The sequence below is a fragment of the Lepidochelys olivacea genome, assembly GCF_965140295.1.
Source record: "Lepidochelys olivacea isolate rLepOli2 genome assembly, chromosome: 3".
Taxonomy (NCBI): Eukaryota; Metazoa; Chordata; order Testudines; family Cheloniidae; genus Lepidochelys; species Lepidochelys olivacea.
In genome coordinates this window covers 46,052,741-46,074,715 of record NC_140413.1, presented here as the reverse complement: position 1 = coordinate 46,074,715, position 21,975 = coordinate 46,052,741, and the positions used below count along the sequence as shown (strand labels likewise).

At 43.0% G+C, this 21,975-nt stretch overlaps 1 protein-coding gene across 2 annotated transcripts in view; it reads left to right on the top strand.

Annotated features, from left to right (window-relative positions):
- The window catches only part of ELOVL5 (ELOVL fatty acid elongase 5), a 56,841-nt gene that overhangs the window by 9,746 nt on the left and 25,120 nt on the right, over positions 1–21,975 (top strand). The window contains exon 1 of one of the 2 annotated variants that reach the window (XM_084625073.1): positions 20,499–20,517. The exons of the other annotated variant lie outside the window; for it this stretch is intronic. The gene's annotated coding sequence lies outside the window, so the exon portion shown is untranslated. Of the gene's footprint in view, positions 1–20,498; positions 20,518–21,975 lie in introns of those variants that run through there. 2 annotated transcript variants of the gene reach the window in all.

Sequence of the window (21,975 nt, the reverse complement as noted above, 5' to 3'; positions counted from 1 at the left end):
AATGCACTTGGGCACACCCTGCCACACCGAGCTGGGAAGAAGTGTTATAGCCAAGCTGGCTATATATACATGTCTAGGAAGCTGTATCTACACGTAGAAAACCAGGATGATGAGCCGGTTATAGGAAGACAACCGTATTTCAGCCTAAGTCACTGAAAGGGTAAAACTGCTTAACTGCTACATTTACTTACGGAATATTAACTATACTGTGTAGGCAAAAACAATGTTTAGAGTCAACTGCACCCCTGAGGCTACACACTTTAAGTTATCCTGAAAAGAGCATTGTTCTGACTTTTGAACCCTTCACCAACTACCTATATAATTCTGAAATCTTCAGAACTGCCTCCTGAGCAAGACAAAGCCCAAATCTTTTAGCCTTTACTTGTGACAAATTCCTGAAACCTATATCTTCATTGCCCTTTGTTTTGTCCTTTCAAGGGCAATAATAATCGTCCTTTGAAACAGAAACCAGAGCAAGAACATGGTACTCCAGCTTAGGGCTGACAGTGCCTTATAGAACAAACATAGCTTGTGTTGGGTATTTTTTTTATCCTTCCATTGATTTCTCAGTTTCCCATTACTGGGTGGTTTCAGTGGAGAGGTGTGTGTGTGTGAAGAGAAACATTAGCATTATTTCCAAGGGTTTTTCTATAACTCTGGCTAAAATCAGTTGTCTAGTTGTCTTATGTCTACGCTAATCCATTCACTAGGTAATTTATTAATATATATAATCATGGAGCAGTTGCAGGACTTAGCTAAAGTTGCACAGTGTAATTTGTTTACACTAACTCACTCTGTTGCTGGAAAGAAAGAGACTGGTGGAAGGAACAGAAGGTAAGATTACTCAGGGAAGAGGAAAGGGATGCAAGACCACTTCCCTGTTCAAGAATTTTTTATTGTTCACTTTATTTATATATAAAATATCATTGGCTGTTGCCAAGACTGTAAGTGAATGGCCAGTTTGAGGTGACTTATGAAGAGGTGTGGATTATGCCTTTTTTTCCCCTCCCTCCCCCCCCCTTCATCTTTTCCTGGCTATTCTTTCTTGCTTTTACATCTGCCCATCCCATCTGGTCTGAGTGTCTCTCTCTATCTTAAACATTTACTTTGAAAAGCCATTTTCCCAGTCACAGAAAATTCTTTGGGAGTTTGTCTTGCAACAGTAGATAGTCCAAGGTTGGATTGTCTGATGAGCTGCAGCAGGGGGTCCCCATCTTTGATCTGGGGGCAAAGGAAAGGGTCAGGACTTTAACAAGCATCCTCAGCAAGGTTGCAGCTAAAATCATTGGGGTGCAGCTTATACATTTTCTTCCTACAGTTAGTTTAAGCAAAACTATGGACAATTTTGTTTTTCCCTTCCCTGTTCTCCCACCAAATTATCAATTCCTGAGTGTGGGTTAGTGAACTCCAGAAGGGTGGATTAACCCTAATTATCTAGAATAACATTGCTAACTTCATGTTTGTTTTATAAATGGCACATCTGTATGCTGAGATTAGGTACTATGGTGATAGGTACTCTAGAAAAACCTTTAATCATTGGGATTTACTTTCTAACTTTATTCCTTAAGAGACATGGCTTGGACCAAAACATTTTTTAGCTTTCAAAAAGTGGTAAGCATTAGAATTGCAGTGATTGGAAAAAGGTAAATGGGAAAGTTGAATGAAACAGCAAAGTTTTCATACAAAAAAAAAATTCCGGTGCAGCACTGTATGTGAAGACAAGCCCTATTTTTCCATTGCTACAATAGACATGAATAAAATTTGTATGGGTACATAAATGATTTTTGTGTATAAGATTAATGATTTAGGTCTGAGCGGAGAGCTGTGATGTTTGATATTAACATGACAATACCTCAGACTTCCTATCGAATTTGGTCTTCTGTAGATTGCTGGTTTTATAGTTTGGCTCAAATCACTGCTATGGACGTCAATTTTCATTTTAGGTGTAATATATTATGGGTCTCAAAGCTAACTCCTCTAAATACAACCCCTTTCTTCCAGAATGTTCACTTTCTGATTAGTCTGAAAGAGGCAGGAAGCTATCTTCACTGACTCAAACTGACTGCAAGCAAAACAATGTGTTTTAATATGGCTAAATGTATACAGCCAGCTGCAAAGAATGTAGGGCATATTTATACGATGGGGGTCTCTACTCTGGGAAGCAGGGACTCTGAAAAAGATTTAGGGGTCCTGGTGGATAATCAGCTGAACATGAGCCTCTAGTGTGTCACTGTGGCCAAAAAAGCAGTGTGATCCTGGAATGCAGAGACAGGAATCTTGTGTAGGAGCAGTGAGGTTATTTTACCTCTATATTTGGCACTGGTCTGACTGCAGCTGGAGAACAGTGTCCAGTGCTGGTGTCCACAATTCAAGGAGGTTGATAAATTGGAGAGGGCTCTGAGAAGAACTACAAGAATGATTAAAGGGATTAGAAAACAGCTTATAATGCTAAACTCAGAGTTCATTCTGTTTAGATTAACAAAGTGAATGTTAAGGGGTGGCTTTATTGCAGTCTATAAGTACCTAAGTGGGAAACAAATAGTTAATAATGAATGGACTCTTCAGTCTAGCAAAGACAGATATAACACAATCCAATGACTAGAAGTTGAAGATAGACTAATTCAGCTGGAAACAAGGTGTAAATTTTTAATGGTGAGAGTAACTAACTGTTGGAACAATTTACCAAGGATTGTGGTGGATTCTCCTTCAATGAAGATTAGATGTTTTCTAAAAGATATGTTCTTGGAATTACTTTGCATAAGATCTTTGGCCTGTGTAATACAGGAGGTCAGACTAGATGATCACAATGGTCCTTTCTGGCCTGGGAATCTATTTAGTCATTTGGCTGAATCCCTGTATTTAAATGTCTATTATTTTTTTCTATATACTTTAATTTTTATCAGTTGTGTTTTTCTTGGAATGTGATACTGTTTTGGGTTGTGCCAAAACATTGGAAGCTGGCTTTCTTTGAGAAGTCTTACAATATATTTGGCCTTTTCACAGCTAATACTCTCCCCTTCCTTAACATTTATTTCTGTCTTGTCAAAAATCTGATTCCTGAGTTGGATCCATCTTTCTTGTCTCCCTGTTTAAGACAGAAGCAAAGTGAAATACCTTTTGTAACAAATCAGCAGTTTCCTTAGTCTTCTGTATACTCCACCAAGTTTGGCCTTTTTTTCCTCTTTCAGTTCACCTTCTTAAATATAGTCTCAAAATCAGAACTATTTATAAACTCTACTTGACATTCAGTGTTTCTTTTTGCAATTTTTAACATTTTTGCTCTCACAGTTTTACAGTTATCATCTGATCGTCCATATTTTTAAAGATGTGTATAACATACATCTGTTACATTAGCTTCTGTTTAATAGCGTGTAAGTAATTCTGGTTTCTGATTATACAGACATCTGGTATTTGTCTAATGTATATTAAACCTTTTTGCTCTCATGTCAGACCTGGTCTTTGCTTAAAACTCAAGTTGATATAGCTATAGAACTCAGGGACAGGGGTGCTGGAACTAGGGGTGCTGGGGGTGTGGCAGTACCCCTTGCCTTGAAGTAGTTTCCATCATGTACAGGGTTTACAGTTTTGTTCAGTGACTTTCAGCACCACCACTACAAAAATTGTTCCAACACCTCTACTCAGGGGTGTGAAAAATCTGTATCCCTGAGTGCCATAGCTATGTCGGGCTTGTCCCTGGTGTAGACACAGCTAGGTCAATGGAAGAATGCTTCTACCATGCTTTGACCTAGCTACCATCACTTGGAGAGGTGGAGGTCTTACAGTGACAGGAAAAAACCCTTACATCGCTGTAGGCAGTGTCAATGTTACAGGGCTATGACTGCATAGCTATGGTGCCGTACCTGTGATGCTGTAGTCCCTGCAGAATAGACAGTCTCATTTCTCTTAATGTCAGACTAGTCGGTGTGGAACCTTAGGGCAGGTCTACATTACAGGTCTAAGTTGACCTAAATTATACAACTCCATCTACTTGAATAACGTAGCTGGAGTCAACTTACCTTAGGTCGACTTATTGTGCTGTCTCGACCACGCTGGGGGTCGACAGGAGAAACCCTCCCATTGACTTACCTTATACTTCTCATTCCAGTGGAATACCAGAGTCGATGGGAGAGCAGTTGGTGGTCGATTTAGTGGGTCTTCACTAGACCCACTGAATTGACCTCCGGTGGGTCGATAGCTCTGCGTCGATTTCCCGCGCTAAGTGGAGACAAGCCCTATGATCTGTGTAGCAAAGCTTAGGCAGAGGTGTTTTAGCCTGGTGTACCTTGTTCTGAAGCGTGAAGACTGCTTTTCAGAACACAGAATGGCTCTAAGATGAGTTGAGGTCTGTCTTCTCCTTTTTAGATGCCTGGTTAGTTTTTGGAGCAGACTCTTCTGTACCAGGGATCGGCAACCTTTGGCACGTGGCCCACCAGGGTAAGCCCCTTGGTGGGCTGGGCCAATTTGTTTACCTGCCGCATCTGCAGGTTCGGTCGATTGCAGCTCCCACTGGCTGCAGGTCACTGTTCCAGACCAATGGGGGCCGCAGGAAGCGGTGGCCAGCACATCCCTGAGCGGTGAACCACAGCCAGTGGGAGCCGCAATCGGCCAAACCTGCAGACGTGGCAGGTAAACAAACTGGCCCGGCCCGCCAGGCATCTTACCCTGGCAGGCTGCGTGCCAAAGGTTGCTGATTCCTGTTCTGTGCCAAAGGGCAGTGTTTATCCCATAAATCATTAAATTTTTGGGTAGATGCATTAAAATAGTAAAACTTTGTCCATCCAAACTTTAAAAATTTGGGTTTCAGTATAATTGGCTTCTTTGTGCAAATATGACACTATTTTTTTGAATGGAAATGATCATTTTTTAGTGCTTTTCGAATATCTGGATTCTTTTGAAATTCTTGTCTATTTTGTGGTGGTGCATGATGAAGAGAGAAATGATTCATTGTACCAAAGTATTTGTCCCCACCTACTGGAAAGAAAGGTAAACTGATGCATTTGAGCTTGCAGAAACTAAATTTTACGGAAACCAGAAAATTACCCTTGCATAGCGCCAGAGGCTTCACCAGTGGACTTCTGTGAATGCCCATCCTGTATCTGAAATCCTAGCTTCTAGGGGTCACCTTGGTGGCTGCAGCACATTTGCAAGTTCAGGGTTTTGCATAAAGCAGCATTTTTCCAAAGTGTGGGGCATAAACTAGCTGAGGGGGCTTGGAAAATGTTAAAAGCTGACATCTTAATTTATACAACACCCGGCAGGGTTGCAGGGTGCGCATATGACTAGTTGGTTGTTTTGGCGGGGGGGTTCAGTTTTCAAAAGCTTGGCAAATGTTAAAATGTGGTGACTGTATACATTTTGTACACCCACATTTTCATTGAAAGTCTCCCCCAACAACTTGATCCAAAAATCTATTACTAGCAAATATAACTTTAAGCTTTTATTAAACTCATGCACCACAGCAGTGAGATGGGGAGGGGAAGAAATGGAAAACTTAGGTGGAGGATATAACAGGCTGATAAAAGTCTTTGGGAAATTCTCAATAACTTTTAAGCAGAGCAAGTTCCTTAGTGGACTTTGCTACAAATTGTGCATTTAAAGTTTCGATATTATGATTGCACTAAGCATTTCCACAAGTTGTGTTGAGTTGTCAGTTTTTCCATGTAGTTGATTCATGCTGTCTCCTGCCTGTGGAGACAAGTAACCTGTATGATTGCTGCAGAATACAGGAAGTTGCAGTGTTTGATGCATCCTGGAACAGAGGTCACTGATGAAACATTATCTTGAAAGCAGAGCCAACATCTGCATAAGGAGATTTACAGATTAAAATATTTCTGTAGTTACTCCACTGTTGGGTGGACAGCTTTCACTGGAGTAACTGACTGAATTCAGAATTTTGACATGGAAGATCCCATGTCAAATCAAACTGAATGTTTAGTTTAGTTTCACACTTCTTGCAGAAGCCAATATCATGTGCTTTTGGTAAAGGTGAAGACCCCAATAACTCAACTACTATAGCCAGTTTTACAGTGGTAAAGGGGGAAAACCTATGGGTGAGAATTCCTGGTCCCCATAGGTGATCTCCCTACACCTGGTAGTATGAGATCAGGCTATTTTATTATCTTGCATAGCAACAAATGTTGGTGATAAAAGTATTTAGCCCTCCTTAAAAATCCAACCTTAATCCTTGACTCTGAATTTCTGTGTCAGTAAATTTCACGAGTTGACTACATGCTGCTCCAAGTAGTATTTCTCTTTCTTGATTCCAGACTTTGACCACTCCTATTGTCATTTACATAATATGAGGACACTGGATGAAGAGAACAAAAAAGGAGGAAATGATCATTCATTTTGGCCTTTATAACTTCGAATGAATTCCACAGTCAAGTCCCTTCTAGCTTTTTTTAACCACTTTTCCCAGTTAAACAATCTTAGTTTATGATAGGGCGTGTCACACCTATTATGGCCCTTCTGCAAATAGGTACAGGAGAGATCAAACCTTTCTGGAAAGGAGATCATGACCAGGCACATTATTACAGCAGCGTGCTTTACTATTTTTCAAAATGATAAGCAAATTTTTGACATTCTTTTTTAAAGTTGTTTGTTTTAACTAAACTTACAGCTCTAGGGTTATGTTTTGAGCAACATATGACGATGACATAAAGACTGCTACTGGAGTCCTAATTCCATTTTCTTCTTCCGTTCCCTCTCCCACAACTATTCCATCATGTTTTGTCGGGTTGGCTGAGGCATTCACTCTTGCTTTTTTTGACAGCACAAAGGATATATGAGAATACTTTTCTCCATTGTTCAACGGCCTATAGTGAACAGTGTCCACTGGCATAATGTCAACATCTTAGAATGAAGCTTAGCAAGCAGTGGTGCAGCCCTGATCATATGGTTTTAAGTAGTTTATCTTACAAGACCACAATGTTGCAATATTAAAGACATTTTTAATTTAGGTTTTCAAAGTGTCCTCCTATATCCCCAGCCACAAGTGTTCTCTCAGGCATTACCATCTGTGATGCTGTAACTGTTGCTGTATATCCCTCGGTGAACACACTATCAACCTCCTCCCTGCTCTGTCACCCTCAACTTTCTTCCATGCCTCTTCCTATTTGTTTCCCTTCTTTTTATTGGATTACGGTATCTAGTCACTGTATGATCCCTTAATAATCTCTTTTTAACTAATCCTGTTTATTGGATAGCTATCCTCTGAGCACTCTTGCCAGGCACAGTATTTCACTTGTCCAGTAGCAGTGTAATTGTTCTTATTCTCTGAACAAACAGAATGTGCATACTTGAAACTAATAAATCAAAAGCCATGAGCAATGCAACACCTGAAATCAAAACTAGTTCCTGTAGGTTCTGTTTTTCTACTTGAAAGTCACTTGCTAAGATATTTTTTTTCATATTTCTGTTTCAGACTTGGCAAGATGCCATTCAAAAGCTGCTACAACAGTATTTGTGCAGTAATAGAAGGGTATACTGATAATGAGTGACCTTTTACAGCTGTTAGAAAGTACATTTCTGCTTTGATATTCATAGGGATCAAACTTCTTTTGGTGTTGTGTAGGAGTAATGTTCCCCCTTGCCCCCTTCTCCAATATCTTAACTCTTATATTTGAAATCCTCTAACAGTTCATTAGACAATCAAAGATATAGATTTCTTATGGACAAAGGGCAAAATTCTTCTCTTGTATGGCAGTTTTCAGGTCTGCTGTTCTATGTAGATTTCCTGGTAGGCCCAGAACTCCCTTTGATGGTAGTGGGAGTTCTGTGCTTGTAGGGAGAGTACAACAGTGTTGCTGGAAACTGCCATGCAGAACAGAGAGCGCACTACCCAGAGCATACCTTTCTCAATACTTGAGGAGTGGCCTGGTGATTGGACCTTTAAACTCTCTTCTCAATAAGTGTTTTCCATGCATACCTGTGGATTTCAGCCATGGAACTGTGTGCATTGTGGGAGAGGACTGCTTACTTAGCCTGTGCATTTTTTACCAAGAATCCCCGTTGGTGCAGACTCCAGGACACCCTTCTTCACTATATCTCTTGTTAGAGGTTGAAGGTTGAGATGTTTTGCATGGAAATTCACAAATATTCTGAGACTCAAGTGGTCTACTGTATTTAAAAAGAGAGCGAGAGATTAAAACTGTTTGTTTGCAAAACATATCCAGTCTTACACTCAGAAAAAAGCAGCGATGTAGATAGGAATGATACACTTTGGTTTTAGCATTCCTTTTGACCAAGTATGTCAGACTCATGCTGTCTTTTGTCCTCTCTCTTGCCCATCATTTATTGCCTGTGATCCTTTTGATCTGTCTTAAAATCAGGCATCACCCTATGAAAATACTTACCCATTTTTATTATGGTAGTATCCAGACATTCCCATCAAGACAAGGGCTCTGTTGTGATAGGGGCTGAAAGGTAGACCTGCTCCTACTTTAAAAAACTTACTCTAAGAAGACAATTAACCTAATATCTGCTAGCCTGAGAACTAAGATGAGTATGAGTGGGGTGAAAAATATGTGCTTGGTCACACCCCCATGGTCATGTCCTTGGAGTTTAAAGGAATAAACCATTGCCTGGTGTCTATCTTGCGCTGATTTAATTGTAGTACCTGTCAACTTTCTGTTATGCATTTAAAGAATGTTAGTTACCATGCTTCTCTTGCGCTTGTTTTATCTTCCTTCCTCTCCTGGCTTCTTTCTTTCTCAGTACCCTACCTATTTCTCTCTTCTAATTTATCCTATCAGACCATTCCACATTCTCTCAGCCACTAGCTTACAAACTCTCTCAATCCCTTCCCGTCCATTTCCTCAATTATAGCACTTTGAAAACTTTTATTGTACAACTATAATTGTTAAACTGCTAAACTAAGATAAGAGGCCCCACTATCCATGGACAGCACCCTGGTGAGAAGTCAAAATCCCTGGCACTTGGAAGGTGCTTTTACTTCTCCCAGGGGCTAAACTTTTATAGCCTCTGGCTAGTAAGTATCTAGTAAACTAGAAGGGGGTTGTTCCTGAAGGCAGAAGGAAAACTCTTAGGGATCCCTGAATTCTTCCTTAGTCTTTTCTTAATAGATCTGCACTGGTTTCTGACCTCCCCCTTTTTTAGTGAGAGAGTATCCATTAGACTGGAATAGGGTACCTCTTTCTAGCAAGGAGACTTGTAGATTGTTCTGCTTTGCTGCCTTGTCTCACTGTTCCGATTAATGTATTGTATTTAGTACTAGGTGTTCCTTGTTCTTAGCTATCATCCTTCGTTTTCTCCTTCAGGCCTAAGATACTTATCACAAATAAATCATTGTCCGTTATCAAGAGACTGAAATGTAAGATAATGTCGTGAACTGGATTACTAACTTTCAGCTTGAAAGGGGAAAACGCATCTTTCTTAGGGCATGGCTACACTTGCAGATGTAGAGCGCTTTGAGTTAAACCCACCTTTGGAGAGCTCAGTAGGGAAAGCGCTGCAGTCTGTCCACACTGACCGGAACAAGTGCACTGGCATGGCCACATTTGCGGCACTTGCACCAGCATTGGGAGTGGTGCATTATGGGCAGCCATCCTACAGAGCACCTCTTCCCATTCTGCCACTGTGGCTTGGGGGTAGGGGGTGCGGGGCATTCTGGGTCCTGTCCCAACGCATCGGTTCGCATCCCAGTGATCCCTGTGCTTCCGTCCACAATTGGTGCCATCTTTCAGCGTTTTTTGTACTGCGTGCTCTGTCTTCCCTTTCAGTCTGCGGGAATGGAGCCTGAACTGCTGAGGAGTATGCTGATGAGTCTCGCCAGCATGTCACGTTGGTCAGTCAACTTATTCCTTATGATCCAAAGTGACAGTGAGGGCTCTGACGATGATACTGACTCGAGTAATGCATCTGACACGAGTTTGCTTGTGGCATTCATGGACATGCTCACCACCATGGAACGCTGCTTTTGGGCTCGGAAAACAAGCACTGGGTGGTTAGATCACATCGTCATGCAAGTCTGGGATGACAAGCAGTGGCTGCAGAACTTTCAGATGAGAAAAGCCACTTTCATGGGACTGTGTGAGGAGCTCACCCCCACCCTGGGGCACAAGGACATGAGATTGAGAGCTGCCCTGACCGTGGAGAAGTGGGTGGCTATTGCAATCTAGAAGCTGGTAACTCCAGACAGCTACCGATTGGTCACTAACCAGTTTGGAGTGTAGAAGTTGACCGCTGGAATCGTGTTGATTCAAGTTTGCAGGGCCATTAATCGTATCCTGCGAACCGTGACTCCGGGTCATGTACATGACATTGTGGATGGCTTTGCACAAATGGGTTTCCCTAACTGCGGAGGGGCGATAGATGGCACACATGTTCCAATTCTGGCACCAGCCCACCTAGCCTTTGAGTACATTAATCGGAAGGGGTATTTCTCTATGGTTCTCCAGGCGCTTGTGGATCACCGTGGGCGTTTCGTTAACATTAACGCAGACTGGCCCAGAAAGGTGCATGACGCATGCATCTTTCGGAACACTGGCCTGTTCAGGAAGCTGCAAGACAGGACCCTTTTTCCAGACCAGATGATCACCCTAGGGGAAGTCAAAATGCCCATTGTGATCTTTGGAGACCCCGTTTACCCTTTAATGCCGTGGCTCATGAAACCGTACACAGGAAGCCTTGACAGCAGCAAGGAGCTGTTCAACAACAGGTTGCGTCAGTGCAGAATGACAGTGGAGTGTGCTTTTGGCTGCTGGCACTGTCTGTATGGAAAGCTGGACCTGGCCAATGACAACATCCGCATGCTGTACCCTCCATAACATTTGTGAAGGGAAGGGTGAAAAATTCACTCAGTCATGGAACTTGGAGGTTCAACACCTCCAATTTGAACCTGAATTTGAACAGCCAGAGAGCAGGGGTATTAAAGGGGCCCAGTGTGGGGCTGCAAGGATTAGGGATGCCTGGAGGGAGCAATTTGAGGCTGAAAGCCACCAGTAATGTCTGGTGCCCTGCACGGGAGTGAAGTGCAATGGTTCCAACATTAGTAGGAATCAGTGTTTGCTATGCTGACTTGCAGTGCCTGTTTCTTTCCTGGGCTAAGGTATCTTTTACTTTATGCAATAATAAAGTTTTCAAAGCCAAAAAATCCATTTATTGAAAAGAAACACAACTGCTTGGGAAACAGAAAGGGCAAGGGGGTGGGGAATGGGACAATCACAGATTTGCGTGTGCCCTGTTATCATACTCGGCCTTCCTGCCTGGAGTGCCCTGCAATGAGTGCTACACTGGAGGCTGGCTAAAATGCATGGTTATGGGGTTGAGTGCAGAGAGTAAGGGTCGTAGTTTTCAGGGCTGGGTGGTGAAGCTACAGGTGTTGGAGGCAGCTGGTGGTGGTAAGAACCCGGATGTTGGGGAAAGTGGGTTGGAGGTGACATGGGGGCGCAAGGGAAAGAGTTTTGGGACAAGGGCTGCAGGGTGGGTCGGGCACAGTAGTGCTCCGCCTGCATGGCTACGAGTGCCAGGATTGAGTCCCCTTGGTGCTCCATTATGCTGATCAGCCGATCCGTGCTTTGTGCCGGCACTCCTCAGTCTGCTGGCGGATCCTCCTTTCACTGTCCCGCCACTCCTGCACTCTTCTATTTTCATGACTTGAATGCTGCATTACTTCGTGCAACCTGTCTTCCTTGCTTCTGCGTGGCCTCTTTCTGATTCTTTGAGTCTTTCGGCTGGTGATAACAGAGACGACTGAGATCTCAAGGTTGCCTCTGTAAAGGCAAATAACGCTTAACAGAGGCAGCTTTGTTCACACCAGACAGAGCAATGATTTCCCCGTACTTAAGGGCAAGCACAGTCTACGCAATAGCATAATTTGCCTGTCCCAAAGCGAGCGCACATAACCCAAAGGAGCCCCAAAATGGTGAGTAAGCCCAGGGTCAAGCGTGACTGATTGTTTCATGGCTGTACTGCCCTCTGGGTTTCTGTGCCTTGGGGAGAGCCAACAGCGGCAGGGGGCCCCATACTGAACACTGCCCCCACATTTTCCACCGGAGTTCATCCTGGAAGATACCTCGCTGCTGAGGGTGACCTGGGAAGCAAGGGAGGGTCTTCTACTGCAACGCAGATTCTGCCCTGGCCCATATGCAGCTTGCCTGTGTGCAGCAATGGTCCCCCCCCGCCCCTCATGGCACAGTGACGCAGACAAGTTAGTCTTACTGGGACAAGGAACACGGTGGCTCTCCCAAGAAACCCGCACAAACGCATTGTCCACGCTTTGCTGCTTCTCCTCCTCCTCCTGCCTTGTTGAACTGGGCTGTGAAGTGTCCATGGTGGTACTCGGAGTGGAGGTGGGGTCGGCCCCAAGTATTGCATCCAGCTCTTTATAGAAACGGCAGGTCGCAGGGGCAGCACCAGAGCGGCTGTTTGCCTTGCGGGCTTTGTGGTAGGTATTCTGCAGCTCCTTCACTTTAATCCTGCACTGCAGTGCGTCCCAGTCATGGCCCCTTTCCATCATGTCCCTTGATATCTGCCTGAATGTATGGTAATTCCTACGGCTGGAGGTCAGCTGGGACTGGACAGCTTCCTCCTCCCAAACACTGATGAGGTCCAGCACCTCGCCATTGCTCCATACTGGGGATCATCTGGTGCGTGGAGGCATGGTCAGTTGGAAAGATTCACTAAGAGCACTTCACACCTTGCTGAGCAAACAGGAAGGGGATTTTCAAAATTCCCAGAGAATTTAAAGGGCGGGTCTGATGGTTGGTTGCCTGAGGGCAGGGCAGTAGAGCTCAAAATGATGACCAGAGTGGCTAGAACAGGCATTGTGGGGCACTTCTGTGCACTAACAGACCAGGGCATCCATACTGGTGCCGCAGCGCTCCAGCGCGGGCACACAAAATGTTATTCCACTCGCCGAGGTGGAGTACCAGGAGTGGACCAGCTGTGGAGTCAGTGCGCCCTACTTGTCTTGCCAGTGTGGATGGGTAGTGAGCTAGTGTGCCCGGAGCTCCTTTAATGCACTGTAACTTGCAAGTGTAGCCAAGCTGTTATATGTTTTCAGTGTTCTTGTACTTGCCAGTTACCTGCAAGGCCTCTAGGATTTTGGATAGGTCTACACTGCAATTAGACACCCACGGCTGGCTGATGCCAGCTGACTCCAGCTTATGGGCCGGGGTGCCTGTGACACTCTGTACCTCGGGGAACACCCAGCACCTCCATATTCACCCTTGTAAAATGATTGTGTGGTACCAATGCAAAGTTTGTCATGTTGGGTATCTTCGGAAGGTTCATGATGCACAGAACATTGTTTTACAGTAATCTTATAGTAAGGTTATAATTTCATGTATGTAGTTATGAGGCTGCAAATGTATCCTCGTGGCTTAAAATAAGCCCAGGCAAAAACTCTCCAAGAGGTGAGAGGCAGTTCACACCTCATCAGGGCATGTGTGGGACAAACCCAGCCCAGCCTCACGGGAACAGAGGACACTGACCTAGGCAGCAACAAAAGAATCTGTCAGACTCTGAGTCACTTTGGTCAGTTTGGAACTGCGATGAGGTAATGCTCACCTGACTCTGAAGGAGGGGAGGGGGGGCAAAGCCAAGAGGGAAGAAAGGACATGATAAAAGGGGGAGCCATGTGCACGCGCTCACATGTGCTCTCGCTCGCGTGCTCTCTCTCTTCCACTTACATCTACAGACACCACACCAAGCGACTGAAGTGCTGTTCAAAGGGGAGAGCCTGGCTGAAGGGCAACCGGCCAGTCTGTAGTGAGAAGCATCTAAGTTTGTAAGGGCATTGAAAGTGTTAAGATCAGCTTAGAATGCATTTTGCTTTTATTTCATTTGACAAAATCTAAGTCAGATTTGAAGTGATAAGTCAAAATATAACTTTATAGTTCATAAATCTGTTTGTTCTATGTGAAGCAGTGTGTTTGGTCTGAAGTGTGTCAGAGACTCCCCTTGGGATAACAAGCCTGATACATATCAATTTCTTTGTTAAATGGACAAACTCATATAAGCTTGCAGTGTCCAGCGGGCATACCTGGGCACTGCAAGACAGAGGTTCCTAGGGTTGTGTCTGGGACCAGAGAGATTGGCTGGTGTCATTCGGTTGCAAGTAGCTGGGAGCAGTTTACATGCCAGAGGCTGTGTGTGAACAGCCCAGGAGTGGGGGTTCTCACAGCAGAGCAGGGTAAGGTGGCTCTCAGAGTCGAGGATTGGAGTGACCTAGGAGATCATCAGTCCGGATAACACCAGAGGGGAACATCACAGCGCCATTTCAGATTTCGGGGGGCAGGCAACTTTAACTGTGATTCCAAGGGCTACTTAGGCACCTGAAAACTCTAAGGTTTTTTTTGCAGATAACTTAGAAATTAGCTGATAGGAGCATTGTATCTAATTTGTATATTAAAAGAAGAGGATTGAATAAATATTAGATCCACTCATCTCTAATACTAACATGTTCTTACATCTTGTGTCAAGTCACTTAAGTAACACTGGTTAGGTTTAAAATTGTAATGTATATCCTTTGTTACTAACTCTTGAATACAACAATTGTAGAAAAATCTAGATTACTTTTTATTGCCTTTTTGCAGTTCACCAAGCTTGGAATAGATCATTTAACTTTGGAAACCACCTATTAGGGCAAGGCCCTATGAGATTATACAGCCTGGGGCTCTAGAGGTGTCCTCCTACTACAAATAGACTAGAAACTGACCTTAAACAGAAGTGAAACTGACACTTTCAAGTCACTCCAATAGTATTGCCAATCCCAAATGTTCAAAAATGATGAATCAGGCTCCCCAAAAATATGAATTTGGTTTAAAATCATGAGATTATGTAAAAATAACAGATTTGGGTTTTTTTATTTGCTTTCTGCTTTGAGCCTTTAGGGTGCACTGGGGTCACGTTTTGAAACTTTCTCCACAGCCACGAGGACTAGAAACTTCATTTTTCTTTAAGAATGAAGGCTGAAATCATCACATAGCCACTTGACTCCAGGAGCTGAGGCTTTAAGGAAAACAATTATCATGAGACTCACAATAAAATCATGAGTTGGCTACACTACTACTTCTGTTTAAAGGCTAGTTACTTTCCAGAAGGCTCTTAAACACAGCACTACAGTGGCAGGTGCAGTTCTCACAGGAGAATATTTAAAACCAAACACCAAGACAATTCTGTATTTTAAAGTTGAGAAAAAAAAAACAGACTTCTGAGGTATATCAGGGTCACTGCAGGCAGGAAAGGAAAACAAGCAGGCAATAGGAGCTGTGGGCAGCTCTTCCTTTAGAAAGAAAGTTGGAGGGTCAAATCTTCTAGTCCTTAATCAACTAAAACTTCTGTTGCCATCAGTGCCTCTACTCCTAGATAGAAACATCACAGTGAACATGTAATAACGTGTGGTCAATAACTGTACACTTCATACTTCAATATTTGAGCCATCTTAACTAGAGTTACACATCTTATATGCATTGGCTCAGGGACTGGATTTTCTGGCATATTCTGAACAGTGTTGAACACACAGATGATGCCCAGTGAATAATGCATATCATGACAATAATCATCAACTTTATGGACTCTGGATGCAGTTTCTGTTCTTTGTTCTGGAATTGGCCCAAATACAGCTGAAACCCTAAGAATTGGAGGCATAAACACATCTGATACTTTCTCATTCCTTTCTTTTTTCAAACTCTGAATAAAAAATGACTGAACAAAATGGTTTTCAGTTAAAATGTAAAATTGCACAGCAGCCATTGCTGTACAACCCACCTAGGGCACCATTGGGAGTTAAGTGATCTCCTCTCATCTGACTCTCATTCTCCATCCTTCCTAACCTCTATGCTGCTTTTCATGCTGTCAACCATGACATCCATCCTGGGACCATTTGCTGGAGTCTCAGAGAACTGGCCGCCTTGGTTTTGCTCCCATCTATCCGAGTGTGGTGTATTTTTGTGTGTGTGTGTGCAGAGAGAGACAGAGGCTGGTCTGCTGGATAGGGAGCTGGCTCTGAAAGTCCTGGGTTCTACTTCTCCCATGGACTTCCTGTCTGACTCCAGGCCAGTGCTTTAAGGACAGAAATTCAAAGGTTTTTAGGCACCCAAAGATGCAGCTAAATATCTAGTGGGGTTTACAAAGCACCAAACCTATGTGCATTTGAAAATCTCACTAGGTGCCTAAATACCTTTGAAAATCTGACCTTTAGTCTGTGTGTGCCTCAGTGTGCCATCTGTATAATGGGGATAATAGCACTGCTCTACCTCACTGAGGGGCTGGGAGGAGAAATAGGTTAGACATTGTGAGGCATAGCCTCATACCATGGTGATGAGGTCACAGAAGTACCACAGAGAGTGGGAACTTCTCTATACGCTGCTAGCCCTTCCCTGGGTTTGATCCCTTCTTTTCACCTACGTCCCCAAATCTCCCCCTTTTCTGAATGTAACCTAGGCTCAGTGCTTTGCTGTATTTTTCCTGAGTCCCCTTTGTTCTCTTTAAAACAACCCCTCCTCCCTCTCCCCCCCCACCACAGAGGGATTCCTCTTTTACAGGCTAAACTTCCATATCCTTAATTTAATCACCCTGCCTCTGTTTGTAAACAAAATACGGACTCCCTGCCTCAAGGGCACCTCTCCTCTGCAGAACTTACATTTAATACTAAGGGCACGTCTACACTGCTGCTCAGAGAGCGCTGAAGGGAAACTGCTGTCGGGTGTTCACACTGCCAGCTGCCTTGCAATCACTTGTTCACACTTGTGGCACTTGCACTCTGGGCAGCAATCCCACAGAGCACCTCTTTCTCTTGTGGGCAGGCAGAGGGGGTCACAGGGCATCCTGGGTCCTGTCCCAATGACCCATGATGCATTGCTTCGTATCCCAGGAATCCCTGTGCTTCCATCTGCATTTGGCGCCATCTTTCAACTGTTTGTGTACTGTGCGCCCTGCCCTTCCGGGGCTGCAGGAATGGATCCCAAACTGTTGACCAGTATGCTGCTCGCTCTGACCAACACATGAGTGGCAGTGGAGTTATTCCTCAAACTACAAAGGCAAGAGGAGTGCGACCTCGATCTCACCATGCGTAGTAACTACAACACGAGATTGCTTGTGGCATTTACGGAGATGCTGACCACAGTGGAACACTGCTTTTGACCTCGGGCTCGGGAAACGAGCACTCTAGTGACGACCTGCTAAATCAACTGCAGATCGTTCTCCTGTCGACTCCTTCTGAATCTGGTGGAGTACAGAGTAGGGAGAGTCGACAGGAGAGCATCTCCTGTCAACATCACGTAGTGTGGACCCAGCGGTAAGTAGATCTAAGCTACGTCGATTTGAGTTTCAGTATTCACGTAACTCAAATTGCGTAGCTTAGATCGAATTTCTCCTGTAGTGCAGACAAGGCCTCAGTCTATTTCTTTTTCTTTAGTTCCAGGTGAGAGCCCTGTGTCTCTGTGAACTCAACTCTTAGCACAGCTCTTCCCTTTGTTCTCCAGCTCAGGGTCTTTGCTCTGCTTCCATGCCAGAGCTATGGGGAAATCTCCTTTCTCTTGGCTGTTGGTTGCTAGCTGTGAATGTTCCAGCCATTTTTGTTTCCATTGTCTCTTCCCCATCCTCCATTCACATGTGTAGACTTAGCCACTTGGTTGGAGACCCAAGGAATCTGAATCCAACATCTTGTTTCTTCCCTTTACACTCAGTGCATTGCAATACAAAGACCAGAGGGAAACGGGGGCTTGCACAGGAATCCTAAAAATATCACCAAAATTCCCATATTTGTCACAGGTGCCCATAGTTCAGTTCCTAAATACCATTGTAAGCACTGAATAAGTGGCCTGACTTTTAAAAGTGCTGAGCAGCGGACGCTCCCACTGATGTCACCGAGAGTACATGTAGACTGCAGCTGGGAGTGTGCTTCCCAGCTCAGATAGAGGGACCCTAAAAATAGCAGTGTAGGCGGGAGTAGCGCACGGGGGGCAGCTTAGGGTAGCCACCTGAGTACAATCTGCCCAGACCGCCTGGATATGTACTTGAAGAGCTAGCCAGAGCCACAATCATATTGTGCTAGATTGAGCAGGGCTAGTGCATGTCTGTCTAACCAAGCTGGGAAGCAGGCCCCCAGCTGCAATGTAGATGTACCTTGCCAATGGCTGGCTGCTCAAGACTCTCAACAGTAGATTTTATTTAATTCCTAAACTAGGATTTAAGAGCTTAATTTTAGGCACCTAATTTTGGAAATCTTCTGTAGCAAAGGGGGAATTCTGTTTACTGCTGCAGAATGAAGAATACACAGGACACTGCTTATAAGTACTTAAAGCAGGGAACTTACTCTTGATATTTGGCATATCCAGCCCAAAATGCATTTGGCTTTTTAAGAAATACTTGAGTTCACAATTAATTTTTAGACCTGGAAACACTGACAGAAGTAGCAACTATATTAGTCTGATCAAGAATGTTTGGAATACAGCATGTTAGACATAAAAATACATACTTTGATTCAAAATAGTGGGAAAGAACTTTCTTTATCACATTAAAAAAAAGTTGGGGAAAGATACAGTACTTTGTCACATTCAGTGTAGCTGCTAGTCAAGGACAAATAAAGAGGTGAAATTCTGTATCTAAATTGATTGGAAGAAACCCAGCTGCACTTTAAGTAGTTGCAGAAGTGTATGTTTGATGTTAACCCTGCTGATTTGAGATTGTTCATAAAGTCTATGCACACAAGCCAGGGTACAAAAACAACTGGTGATCACTGTGTAACCTTTCACCTGCATTTTTATTTGGCATGTGAATGAAGGCAAATCGGTGGTCATCTGTTCCTGGATGAAATTGTAAAGTAGTAGTAATCCCTTCTCAGAAATATGATGTGACATTTTATCCTGATTATAATATAACACAGGACAATAGAATGAGACAATACAAAATGCTTTATTGGACATATTTTACTTTTTCTTTGTTTCACCCTGAATGCATGGCAAAAATTGCATGACTTCGAACTATCTCCAAACCTGAAGATTGATTTATTTTATTTATTTTTGAAGGGGTCTCTGCCTGCGACAAAGTATTTATTTAATAGGGAAATCTCCCAAAGGCTTGACTTGTTCATTCAAAATGAAATTTTTCCCTATACAGAGATTTTTATTGCAGAAGTGGAAAGTCAGAGTTTAAAAAAAAAAATCTGTGTAACTTTTTAAAGATGGATGCTGCCCAAAGACATTAATAGCTTTAAAAATGAAAATAGGTGGCCAAAGAAATACGATCCATGGGAACATTTGTTATGTCTTTTGGAATAATACACTAACTAAAGAAGAGGGACAAGCCATACTTGAAATTATCTGTAGTAATGACAAATATATTTAACATTACCTTCTGTTTCTGGTTATACAGGAGCTACTTATGACTCTAAACTTCCCATAAAGTGTTCTTTTTACTTAAGTCTGTACCAGCATAAATTATATGTTGTGTGAATGTAAAATTGCAGGATGGAGAATTAAATCCATAGTGTCATATTGAGTTGTGGCAGACAGCAAAAAGAAAATATTTAAATATTACCTCCTTGGAGTGTTGTCATTTGTTCCCTGTCTGTGATTTAAAAAGCTGAAGGAAACACTGATATAGAATGGAATTTTAGAAGGCACTATATCCAAAACAGTCTCCCTTTTCACTTGTAGTCTGCTTCATAGAGATTTGGAAGACTGCATGAAAGACTGCCCTATCACCCAAGACTTTTCTTTCAGAAATATGCCAGATTTAAAACAAAAAGCCTAGGTGGAAGAGCATACTCTTGGTACAGGGTGCTGTGAATTTCATAGGACCCATAGGAGGTATCAATATTTCACTTAAGCAGGAAAGGGTTGTAGTAGAAAAAGAGTGTTTAAAAGCATTGGGCCATACCCTGTAACTCCCTTACAGCTGATGAAGCTATGTTGATTTATGCTAACTGAGAATCTGGCTCGTTGTTTCTTTCTAAGGGAGAAGAGGTTTGGAGCATTAACTGTTGTAGGGAAGTTTAAAAAAAAAAAAAAAGGCTGGAAAGACTTGAATAGTCACAGCAATTTGGTTAAGGCTCACAATCTGTTTGTTCCAAATCTTTCCTCCTGAACAACTTCCATCTTGACATGTTATCTCTCATTGATTGGATAGAGTTTGACGCAATCTACCTGGTGCTGATTCTATTGCCATTTCCATCAGTAGGTAGAGCAGTAGGGACGGGCTGTGACCTTGGTCTTCCTGATCTCAACAGGCTTGAGTCCCAAGTTTAGTCTCCTTTTGAAAAGTCAATGACTAGGTTGGTTTTAGATTGCATTGTCTCGTGTCCCATTTATAACCTGTCTGGCTGAAATGGATTTGTAGAGTATGACAATACTGCCACGCCAGGTACAGAAAGTGAATAGTTGTGAACCATGGAGTTTATGTGTAAAGAGTTGACTGCCTGTGTCTGTGCTAAAATGACACATTTTTGCTCTGGGAAGAGGAAACTAGCAACATATATAGACTGATCTGTCAGTACACTGAAGGAGATTACTACTTCCACCCCACGATCACATAGCTGTCGTCTTCAGACTGGTGAGTGCTTCAGCTTTTCCTCATAACTGTAGCTCAGCTAGCAGAGTCTTTCTGGGCCTTCTTCCCTATGCATCCAAAACTGGCTGTGCTTCCCCAGATGATACTTCAAAATCATGATGATACCCTTCTGATACAATTCAGAATCGTGTTTAATGCCTTTGCTTCACCTGCACAATGCATTCCTGTCATCACATTCCTGCTAACTTGAATCTTCATGTTTGTTAAATGACTTCGGTTCTTTACCCAGCAGTATGCAGATTCCTTTAATGATTTTGTTTGTTTTATATTGCCAAGCATTTGTTTACACCAAAATCTATCAGATGTTTCACAGCCCACTTATGATGTGTTCACGTATTTCTGAAAACTTTCTCAATTATTGCAAATGCTGCTGTCTTTGGCCAGTTTCCCCACTTTACAGGCACTACCTGAGAATAGAGTATTTGTGGTATGTTGTCCGATGCTCCAATGTAGTTTAGATAGATCTCGTACAAATACTGTTAGTAGCCATACAGATATTTAAAAAAAAAAAAAGCTAGATCAACAATTTTTTAAAGTTTTACTATTTAACTCTTTTGGGAATGCTTCTTCTGGGGGTATTGACAACCTGTTTCACCAGTGTTTCCCTTATGATAGTCTCTTTTGAAAGGTTGGGGTGCCTTTACAACCCATCAGTGCTGTGACAGCAAACCTGATATTAATGACAGATTAATTATATATGTACATTGGGTCTTTGATCTCCATTCCGTAACCTAAGATGTAACCATTCTTGGGTCAATAATTTGTTTAAACTCAGTATAATTTTGTGAGGACCGCGTCAGTGGTTGTCCCCTGCCTACGTACACAATGTTTATTGGGACACCATTCGGTTTCCCTTAATATGAATGCCTGGGAACTTCACTGTGGAAATCTGTTGCATATACCTATTGAATAATTTCTTGACTCTAAAAATTAACTGTAACAAAAAAAACCCCCCAAAGTCATGTCTACATGTATAAGCTTAGAGTGGTGGCACAGCTGTACTGGTACAGCTGTGCCGCTGTAAGATTGCTCCTGTAGCCGCATTATGCTGACTGGAGAGAGCTCTCCCGTTGACGTAATACAAACAGCTCAATGAGCGGTGGCAGCAGTGTCGGCAGGAGAGCATCTCCTGCTGACCTCGCACTGTGTGCACACGATTGCTTATGGCAGCAAAATTTACGTTGCTCAGGAGGTGTTTTTTCCACGCCTCTGAGTAACAAATGTTTTGCTGACATAAGTGCTAGTATAGCCAAGGCCTTAATGTCTCTTAACTGTTCTTCAAAAGACTTGAAGCTTAGCAAAAGAGATCGCTTTCAACTGGGCAGTCAAGAGGACTGAGCATTTTCTGGGTTCTAATCCTGGTTCTAATTTCTCCCCTCTGTGGTTTGGGCCCTTTCTCTCCATCTGTAAAATGTGGATAGAACCTATTTGCCTAAATCC